Here is a 10,839-nt window from a genome sequence, read left to right as displayed (position 1 = left end):
CAATGTTTCTGAGGAATACTGGAAACCTGATTTCCAGTATTTCCACTTTATTTCTAACATTTTCTACTTTATTGTGAACCTTTCACACTTTAATCTTGACATGTCCTCTTTATTTCCAACATATTCTCTACAATGATATTTCAACTTCTTTCTACTTAATTAATTACTTCTAATTACTTAATTGTCAACATTTCACACTTTATGTCCAATATTTAGACTTTTTTTCTCACTTTTTCTACTTTATTCTTAATTCCAATTTTGATATTTTATTTTCAACATTTCCACTTTATTTCCAACGTTTTATACTTTAATTATTTTTTCCAATATTTGGATTTTATTTCCCTCTTTTTCTACATTTTACACTTTGCTTTCAAAATATTGGCTTTAATCTCTTCATTTCCACTTTGTTTCCAATATTTCCACTTTATTTCCAACTTATTCTCAACAATTTTTATTTAATTTTGACAATATTCCTACTTTCTTTCTTGAAATTATTATTTTATTCCACATTTTGAACCTTGTTTTCGAAATTCTCTTCTTTATTCTCAACATTTACCCTTTATTTTATTAAGCCTTTATCCTGTCATGTATTCCTCTAATAATCTGCCCTAATGTCCTTGAACAAACAACTATTACTCCAATTATCCAACGGCTGTTGCTAATTTGAATGACACTCAATGACAAAATGACATCGTTAAGCTGTGATAACCTCCATCATTAATGGGCTCTTATTCAAATGAAAGAATACGTTTTACGCTGAGGAGAAGCGAGGCTTTTATTTTTCTGTTACCTATCGTTCACCGTGGGAATGTGAAGGATTATCAGCAGCTGCTCTCAGACGCTCTGATAATGTATGATAATGATTTCTCTCTATTGTCCTTATACTGTAGGCCTTTAATACTTGAATATGTATGTATAATATGTATAGTATGTGTATTCACTCTCTGTCCTAAACAGCTTGTTGGAGCTCCTGCCCCCCCTCCCTGTGAGCCCACTGTGCTCTGATTGGTCAGCTCGCCCACTCTGTTCTGATGCGTCCACCACCGTTACAGCGGAACATCAGTGATTATGTGTTACAATGGCGTTTGTTAGCAACCAGAAAAAGACACCAGTAACGACAAGCAGATGAGAATGCTGCGTGGGGTCTGGGTGCCGTGTTGATGGGACGTTGAGGGGCTCGCTGGTCCGCCCTTTGAGGCTCGAGGAGCGGACAGTGTGAGCTGGGTTACTGGTGTCATTTCCTGGTTGCTGCATGGGGTCTGCGAGACAGCGAGACACCGCGGAGCTCAGCCTGAATTCAGCCTGAGTTTCGCGCTGTATCGCTGTCTCAGGCTGAGTTCAGGCTGAGAAATCCGCGGAGTCGCAGCTGAGACAGGTCTTTTCTGTGTTAGAGTTTTACTCGCTACAGCGTGTACTTTGAGGGTTTGTGACTCTGCAGACCGTTTACATGCAGAAAAACCTTCATAACACACAAGGGGACGGGTAATAACCGGAAGAGCATGACATGGGACCTTTAACACAACTTTCTGCACCTTTAGTCGTCTTCAATTCTCAAATCTTCCATCAATGCGACGCTGACATTGCTGCAGATAATATTACCACTTTCCTCTAACTATAAGGGGATAAACAATCTCATTAAAGGACTCTACGTGCACATTTGTAAATATAAAACAGATGAATATACTCTTCCATTGTGACATGTGTTCAATATGGCAAAATGTTTTCTTTTAATTGATTATTTTTGGTTTTACGACCCGAAAAAGCTCTCAAAACTAAGTTATATGATGAACAGCAAACAACCACTAAAGCTTTGGATTGGTATGCCTTGAAACACATGATTTTAAATGTGTAAACATCCCAGATAAGGTGATTTACGATATTTCATATTAAGTTTATACATTTGTTGCAGATTGACATTGCTGAAGATAATATTCACACTTTCCTCTAACTATAAGGTGACACAAATCACATTAAAGGACTCTGTGCACATTTGTAAATATTAAACAGATGAATTTTTACATTTTATACGTTATTCTCATTCCTTTTTCCCAAATATTTGGATTTTATTTTCAACTTTTTCTACTTCACTGTCAATATTTTGACTTTAATCTCAACATTAACTTTAATCTCAACATTTTCTACTTTATTCTCATTCACTTCTCCAAATATTTGGACATGGTAACATGGTACACTTTGCTCTCAACATTTTACTTGGATCCCGACATTCCCACTTTATTTCTAATTTCTCAAATTGACATGCACATTTCTTAATATAAAACAGATGAATATTCTGTCTCTTGCACTGAAGAAAGTGGAAAGACACCAGTGTTATTCCCTAGCGTGAGGAAGCTCTGGTTCTGCAGGTACACGTGTAGCGCTGAGACGATTGTGTGCCAAGCTTTATCTCCTTAATCAGTTCTCTTGCCACCAGTTAATCATTTGTGCACGCCAGCGCTCACACACTGGATCCATTACACGCATCAGAAGAACAGAGGCAGGATGACGACACTCTGGCTGATTCACTGACTGATACACTGAAACACTGACTGATACACTGACTGATACACTGACTGATACACTGACTGAAACACTGATACACTGACTGATACACTGAAACACTGAAACTGATACACTGAACACTGACTACACTGACTGAAACACTGACTGATACACTGACTGATACACTGATACACTGAAACACTGACTGATACACTGACTGAAACACTGACTGATGCACTGAAACACTGAAACACTGACTGATACACTGACTGAAACACTGACTGATACACTGACTGATACACTGACTGAAACACTGACTGAAACACTGACTGATACACTGACTGAAACACTGACTGATACACTGACTGATACACTGACTGAAACACTGACTGAAACACTGACTGATACACTGACTGATACACTGACTGATACACTGACTGAAACACTGACTGATACACTGACTGATACACTGACTGAAACACTGACTGATACACTGACTGAAACACTGACTGAAACACTGACTGATACACTGAAACACTGACTGATACACTGACTGATACACTGACTGAAACACTGACTGATACACTGAAACACTGACTGATACACTGACTGATACACTGAAACACTGACTGATACACTGACTGATACACTGACTGAAACACTGACTGATACACTGAAACACTGACTGATACACTGACTGATACACTGACTGAAACACTGACTGATACACTGAAACACTGACTGATACACTGACTGATACACTGACTGAAACACTGACTGATACACTGAAACACTGACTGATACACTGACACACTGACTGAAACACTGACTGATACACTGACTGAAACACTGACTGAAACACTGACTGATACACTGAAACACTGACTGATACACTGATACACTGAAACACTGACTGAAACACTGACTGATACACTGACTGATACACTGACTGATACACTGACTGAAACACTGAAACACTGACTGAAACACTAACTGAAACACTGACTGATACACTGACTGAAACACTGACTGAAACACTGAAACACTGACTGATACACTGACTGAAACACTGACTGATACACTGACTGATACACTGACTGAAACACTGACTGAAACACTGAAACACTGACTGATACACTGACTGATACACTGACTGAAACACTGACTGATTCACTGACTGATACACTGACTGATACACTGACTGAAACACTGACTGATACACTGATACACTGAAACACTGACTGATACACTGAAACACTGACTGAAGCACTGACTGATACACTGATACACTGAAACACTGACTGAAACACTGACTGATACACTGACTGATACACTGACTGAAACACTGACTGAAACACTGACTGAAACACTGAAACACTGACTGATACACTGACTGAAACACTGACTGATACACTGACTGATACACTGACTGAAACACTGACTGAAACACTGACTGATACACTGACTGAAACACTGACTGAAACACTGACTGAAACACTGAAACACTGACTGATACACTGACTGAAACACTGACTGATACACTGACTGATACACTGACTGAAACACTGACTGAAACACTGAAACACTGACTGATACACTGACTGATACACTGACTGAAACACTGACTGATTCACTGACTGATACACTGACTGAAACACTGACTGAAACACTGACTGAAACACTGACTGATACACTGACTGAAACACTGACTGATACACTGACTGAAACACTGACTGATACACTGACTGATACACTGACTGAAACACTGACTGAAACACTGAAACACTGACTGATACACTGACTGAAACACTGACTGAAACACTGACTGATACACTGACTGATACACTGACTGATACACTGACTGATACACTGACTGATACACTGACTGATACACTGACTGATACACTGACTGATACACTGACTGAAACACTGACTGATACACTGACTGATACACTGACTGAAACACTGACTGAAACACTGAAACACTGAAACACTGACTGATACACTGACTGAAACACTGACTGATACACTGACTGAAACACTGACTGATACACTGACTGATACACTGACTGATACACTGACTGAAACACTGACTGAAACACTGACTGATACACTGACTGATACACTGACTGATACACTGACTGATACACTGACTGACTGACTGAAACACTGACTGAAACACTGACTGATACACTGACTGATACACTGACTGAAACACTGAAACACTGACTGATACACTGACTGATACACTGACTGAAACACTGAAACACTGACTGATACACTGACTGATACACTGACTGAAACACTGAAACACTGACTGAAACACTGACTGAAACACTGACTGAAACACTGAAACACTGACTGAAACACTGACTGAAACACTGACTGAAACACTGACTGAAACACTGACTGATACACTGACTGATACACTGACTGAAACACTGACTGATACACTGACTGAAACACTGACTGATACACTGACTGAAACACTGAAACACTGACTGAAACACTGACTGAAACACTGACTGATACACTGACTGAAACACTGACTGAAACACTGAAACATTGACTGAAACACTGACTGATACACTGAAACACTGAAACACTGATACACTGACTGAAACACTGACTGAAACACTGACTGAAACACTGAAACACTGAAACACTGACTGAAACACTGACTGAAACACTGACTGATACACTGACTGAAACACTGACTGAAACACTGAAACATTGACTGAAACACTGACTGATACACTGAAACACTGAAACACTGACTGATACACTGACTGAAACACTGACTGAAACACTGAAACACTGACTGATACACTGACTGATACACTGACTGAAACACTGAGGCGTAGGCTCCACGAGGACGAAAACGGGTTGAATCCGCATATTTCTCATGCGTATAGCCCTTTAAGCTCAACGACGCCGTAACACGACAACGGGTCCAAAGGTGGATAGATCTGGGAACGGAGCGCTCTGGGGGGTCCAACGGGGCCGTGGGGTCGCCTATACGGTCATCCGTTTCATAGCCCCGCCTCTCCCCGCCTCTCCCCACCTCTGCTGCTCACCCCCGCAAAGTACACTGCACACTGAATTCAGATTATTTATCTTTATCTCGATATGAACATAAACGCGAGTGAAGTCTAATCTGACAGGACAGAGACACGCAGCTCCTCCGGCTGTGAAGCAGCGGGAGCAAAACACACACTTCAAATCAGATCACCACCCTTAGCTATTTTAATTACCTCTCAAACTACCTAAACTAGTTATAAATATGTTTATTTTTACTGTCGGGTTTACTTACTGGATCAGCTGCTGCATGAGGAAGCATGAAGATTTAAACTTTAACACACATTGACCGGCGAAAAACTCTGCGCGGTTCCCTCGGCCCCCACCGCGGAGAATAAACAGAAGTGCAGCCATGACAACCATTCTTCTTTGCTGCTTTTGTGGAGGAAGTTGCTGCTTTTGTGGAGGAAGTTACAGCGCCACGTACAGGCTCGGCATATGTACTGCAGCTTTTCCAGCGGTTGGATGTAAACGGAGCCGTCTCGTGGAGCTTGACACAATCCGGTGTATATTGCGTGGGGTCGGAAGGTTTTTTGCGGTTGCGTTTGCGTTACTCCGATGCGTTTTGCCGTATTTGTCCTCGTGGAGCCGGGGCATGAAACACTGACTGATACACTGACTGAAACACTGAAACACTGATACACTGAAACACTGAAACACTGACGTAAAGGAAAACGCCTCTCTTCACTTATATATGCATGCATACATTACAGTAGGCAGATACAAAGAAGTGCATGTTTGCATGTTAGCATAAGGGATATGATGTGAACATGGCCCATAGCAGCGCGTGCATTCGTGCAGTTTCACATCTTATTGTTAGGCTAATTTGCACTGATGACATATTTAGCTTATTTGGTGATAAATCATAAAGAAAACACCTTTGTTTACTAGTAAATGCATGCGTAAATGATGCAATCCATGCAGATTAGAAGCAAAGAAGTGTGTGTGTCGTGCTGGCTGCTGTGTGATAAGTGAAGGCAGTAGGATTTTCTGATTAAGGTACATTTATTTAAATAAACTGATTAAATTGTGGAGTCAGTTAATCAGTAATGTGTGTAGTGTGTGGATGTGTGTGATAAAACATAAATAGCAGCATGTGTAATTGAGTAGTTTCACATTTTATTGTTAGGCTAATTTGCACTGATGACATCTGCAGTTTGTTGGTGATAAAACATAAATGAAAACACCTCTCTAAATGTGTATATGCAGGCATAAATGATGTAATCCATGCAGATTAAAAGTGAAGAAGAAGTGTGTGTGTGCCGTGCTGGAGTGTGTGATAAATGAAGGCAGTAGTCCAACAGCGTGTGAGCTCGAGGAGATTAAAGATGGGATCATGATACGGGAACGGAGCCACACCTGAGTCACAATATGTTGCAACGCTGTGTGTGTGTGTGTGTGTGTGTGTGTGTGTGTGTGTGTGTGTGTGTGTGTGTGTGTGTGTGTGTGTGTGTGTGAGAAAGTCAGCGAGAAGAAGTCGAGCTGTGTGTTGCCAATGGGTGTAACCGGGCTTAAATAAATTGTAATCCCTACAGGGCAGCTCTGCTTGTTTTAGCATCTTGTCAAACCACAACAAAAAATGTAGCTCTGCTTCTGTTTGTCTGGTTTCCTGTACATGTTTACAGAAACACAACAACATCAATACTCTGCAGGGGAATCTGTATTCAGAACAGAGGTGGGAAGTAGTGGAGTACAAATACTTTGTTACTGTACTTAAGTACATGTTTCTGGTATCAGTACTTTACTCCACTACTTATGTTTCTGATGACTTTTTACTTTGACTTCTTACATGTTGAACCCAAATACCTGTACTTTCTACTTCTTACATTTTGAACACAAATACCTGTACTTTCTACTTCTTACATGTTGAACACAAATACCTGTACTTTCTACTTCTTACATGTTGAACACAAATACCTGTACTTTCTACTTCTCACATTTTGAACACAAATACCTGTACTTTCTACTTCTTACATGTTGAACACAAATACCTGTACTTTCTACTTCTTACATGTTGAACACAAATACCTGTACTTTCTACTTCTTACATGTTGAACACAAATACCTGTACTTTCTACTTCTTACATTTTGAACCCAAATACCTGTACTTTCTACTTCTTACATGTTGAACCCAAATACCTGTACTTTCTACTTCTCACATTTCCCAAACAGGCTGGTTCCTTTAGTTTGAATGTGTGTTTGGTGGCGTGATCATTATTATTTAGAGTCATTGCGTGCCTATTGATTTGAACACGATCCGTGTATCCATCATTTCCTGGTCTTCTCTAAAGAAGAGGGACCAATGAAAACGTTGTCATGTTGCCGTTGTTCAGCATGGAAACATTCATTAGCTAACAATGACATTATTGTTCTATTAATATAAAGGGAGGTCAGGTACTCTTTAAAACAGCTGCTAGTTATGGGTACTTTTTACTGAAGTACATTTCAAAGCCCATACTTCTTTACTTTTACTTGAGTAAAGAAGTTTAGTCAGTACTTCTACTTTTACCAGAGTATTTTTAAACACGAGTATCTGTACTTCTACTTGAGTAAAGGATGTGTGTACTTTTGCCATCTCTGTTCAGAAGAGAATGATGAATAAAAACCGACAGCCATATAGTTTAGATTTATGAAGGACTATCTCTACTGATATCATGTCACATGTGTTGGTGACGGGACACAGTGTTCACACAGTCTGCCCTCCAGTGACACTTCAAATATCTCCGCCAGCAGCCCGTTACCATGCCTGTCAGGTGAGAAATGATTCTGATCTGATCTCAAGCCAGTTCCCAACTTCCACGTGTAATTTATGAGCGATGGTAACTGCTGCTGCCCCACAAAGACTCTCTTGGCCCCGGGTGATCGAGCTCTTTATTGTCGGACTGAGTGTCTTTGATGTTTATGTTTTCTGCACAGATCATTCTGGATGTTCTACCTGTGCCAAACGGGTCATGTTTTGGCTCAGTTTGTCTGTCTGTTCACTGGTGAGTCGGCACGAAAACATAACGGAACGTTTTTCATGAAATTCGGGGAAAAGGTGAAGCATGGGTACAAACACATCACAGTTTGGAGAGGGTCTGGATCTGAAGGGAGAAACACAAATTACTTTTCCCCTTCTTTAACAATGCAACATATATATATATATATATATATATATATATATCTATATATATATAATAAAATACAACAATACAAATAAAAAATAGTGCAAGAAGTCTATATACATGTAAATAATAATATGATATATACAATACAATGTGAAGTTAAATATTGTACATTAAGACAAAATTAAATACGGTTTATTGCGGTGATAACTATTTAGATAAATAAAGTGGGAGTTTTGCAGAACTGATGATTTCGGCAGAGGTCAGAGTTTAAAACACTGACTTATATTTGCCATATTTGAGGAGGAGGGAGTGGGAACGGTATCTTTTCATTTGTCCATTACACACTGGCTCTTTTGTTGTAAAGCGGCAGCTGACGTCAGCAGAAAGGTGGATACATATAGCTGCTGTAGATAGTCAGATAAGTAGATTAGACATTAGCACTCTGTCTCTTATTCACTTCACTTCCTCATGGACCCTTCAATGTATGGAGTTTTAATGATTGTATTCTAACTGTATTTGTGTCATTGTGTTTTCTACTCATTCATTGGTATTGTAAAGCAGATGTGTGTCTCTAGTTGGCGTAAAGAAGTGGAATTTGTTAGAATGCGTGGAAAAAGGTAGGACACAAATGCAGACTACAAAAAAAGGTGAAAAGGTGTAGAAACAAAAAGCGAGCTTTATTTTAAAAGCTGAACAAAAAACATGGTATGAAACACATAGGTAGCACAAGGTAGCAACAACACCAAAACTGACCGTGACCAACATGGAGGGAGACAGGAAAGACAATGAACCGACATGGAGCACAGGGGAAGACAAGACTAAACACAAAGAGGGGTAAGAAGTCAAAGTAAAAAGTCGTCAGAAAAATAAGTAGTGAAGTAGTGATACCAGAAACATGTACTTAAGTACAGTAACGAAGTATTTGTACTCCACTACTTCCCACCTCTGGTTGACACAGATGTCACTTTTTTTCTAAGGGCATAACTTCACTCAGTGTTTTGATATTACACGACACACTATTGACTTATTACACGACACACTATTGACTTATTACACGACACACTATTGACTTATTATTCTACACACTATTGACTTATTACACGACACACTATTGACTTATTATTCTACACACTATTGACTTATTATTCTACACACTATTGACTTATCACTCATATCAGAGCCATGAAATCACTTGCTCTCGTTTGTTTAGCCTGAAGACAAATGTGGCGCCATGTGGCAAAACCATAATCAAACATCATTAGCTATGACTGTAGGCTCTGCGTGCGATCAGAGAACAATATTAACCAAAAGTAAATATAATTATATTTCAGACATTAACGTGATTCACGCTCTGAGTTTGTCTCTACAGGTTTCCTGAACGTCACAACGACACAACATGACCCAATGCAGAAGAGATTAATCAACAGTCTCTCACCACAACCAGGTATTTGTAGAGTTTATGCAACAGTGTGTGTAATACAGTGTTTATTTCACCAGGCAATGACAGTTAAATGCACATGAAAAGACAGAACTTCTCATTTTCTACCATATTTTATACAATTGGCAGATAGATTGACATTTTGGAATATTTACTTATTTGTTTTTTTGCAAAGAGTTAGCTGGAAAGCGCTAAAGTCTGTATTGTAAATATGAAAGTAATGGCTGAAAACAAGCAGAAACAGCTATAGGCCTATTATACTTTTTAAATATACAGATTTAAAAAGAAGATACCAGATATTCTTTTTGAGCTTTGGAGGTTTTGTTAAGTGGATTTTGATTCCCCTCGACAACACCAGGCTAACTGTTGTTATTTTTGTTGTTATGCTAACGTGAAGCTAAGCTAACGTGCTTCTGATTTCTTTACTTTTGGGACATAGACTTGAGAATGATATCAATTTGCCATCAATTGTAAAACAGCTGATAGTTTGCATTCCCTAGAAGTCAAGGCATTCCTTTAAAAGGATGAATGTGGTTAAATATGAGTAATGATTATGCAGAATAAGATCAATATTTAAGGTTATATGACCCTTAGCTGCCTCTGATTGGTTGGTAGTTTGAGTAATGGGTCTTCAGTGCAATAGGCTTTTGTTTTGGGGTCAACTTGCTTTCGGACAAATGGGCTTTTGATTCATTATGGACCAAAATGGGCTTTAGG

Source organism: Trematomus bernacchii, unplaced genomic scaffold, assembly GCF_902827165.1.
Source record: "Trematomus bernacchii unplaced genomic scaffold, fTreBer1.1, whole genome shotgun sequence".
NCBI lineage: Eukaryota > Metazoa > Chordata > Actinopteri > Perciformes > Nototheniidae > Trematomus > Trematomus bernacchii.
Note: the sequence above shows the minus strand (reverse complement) of the source record.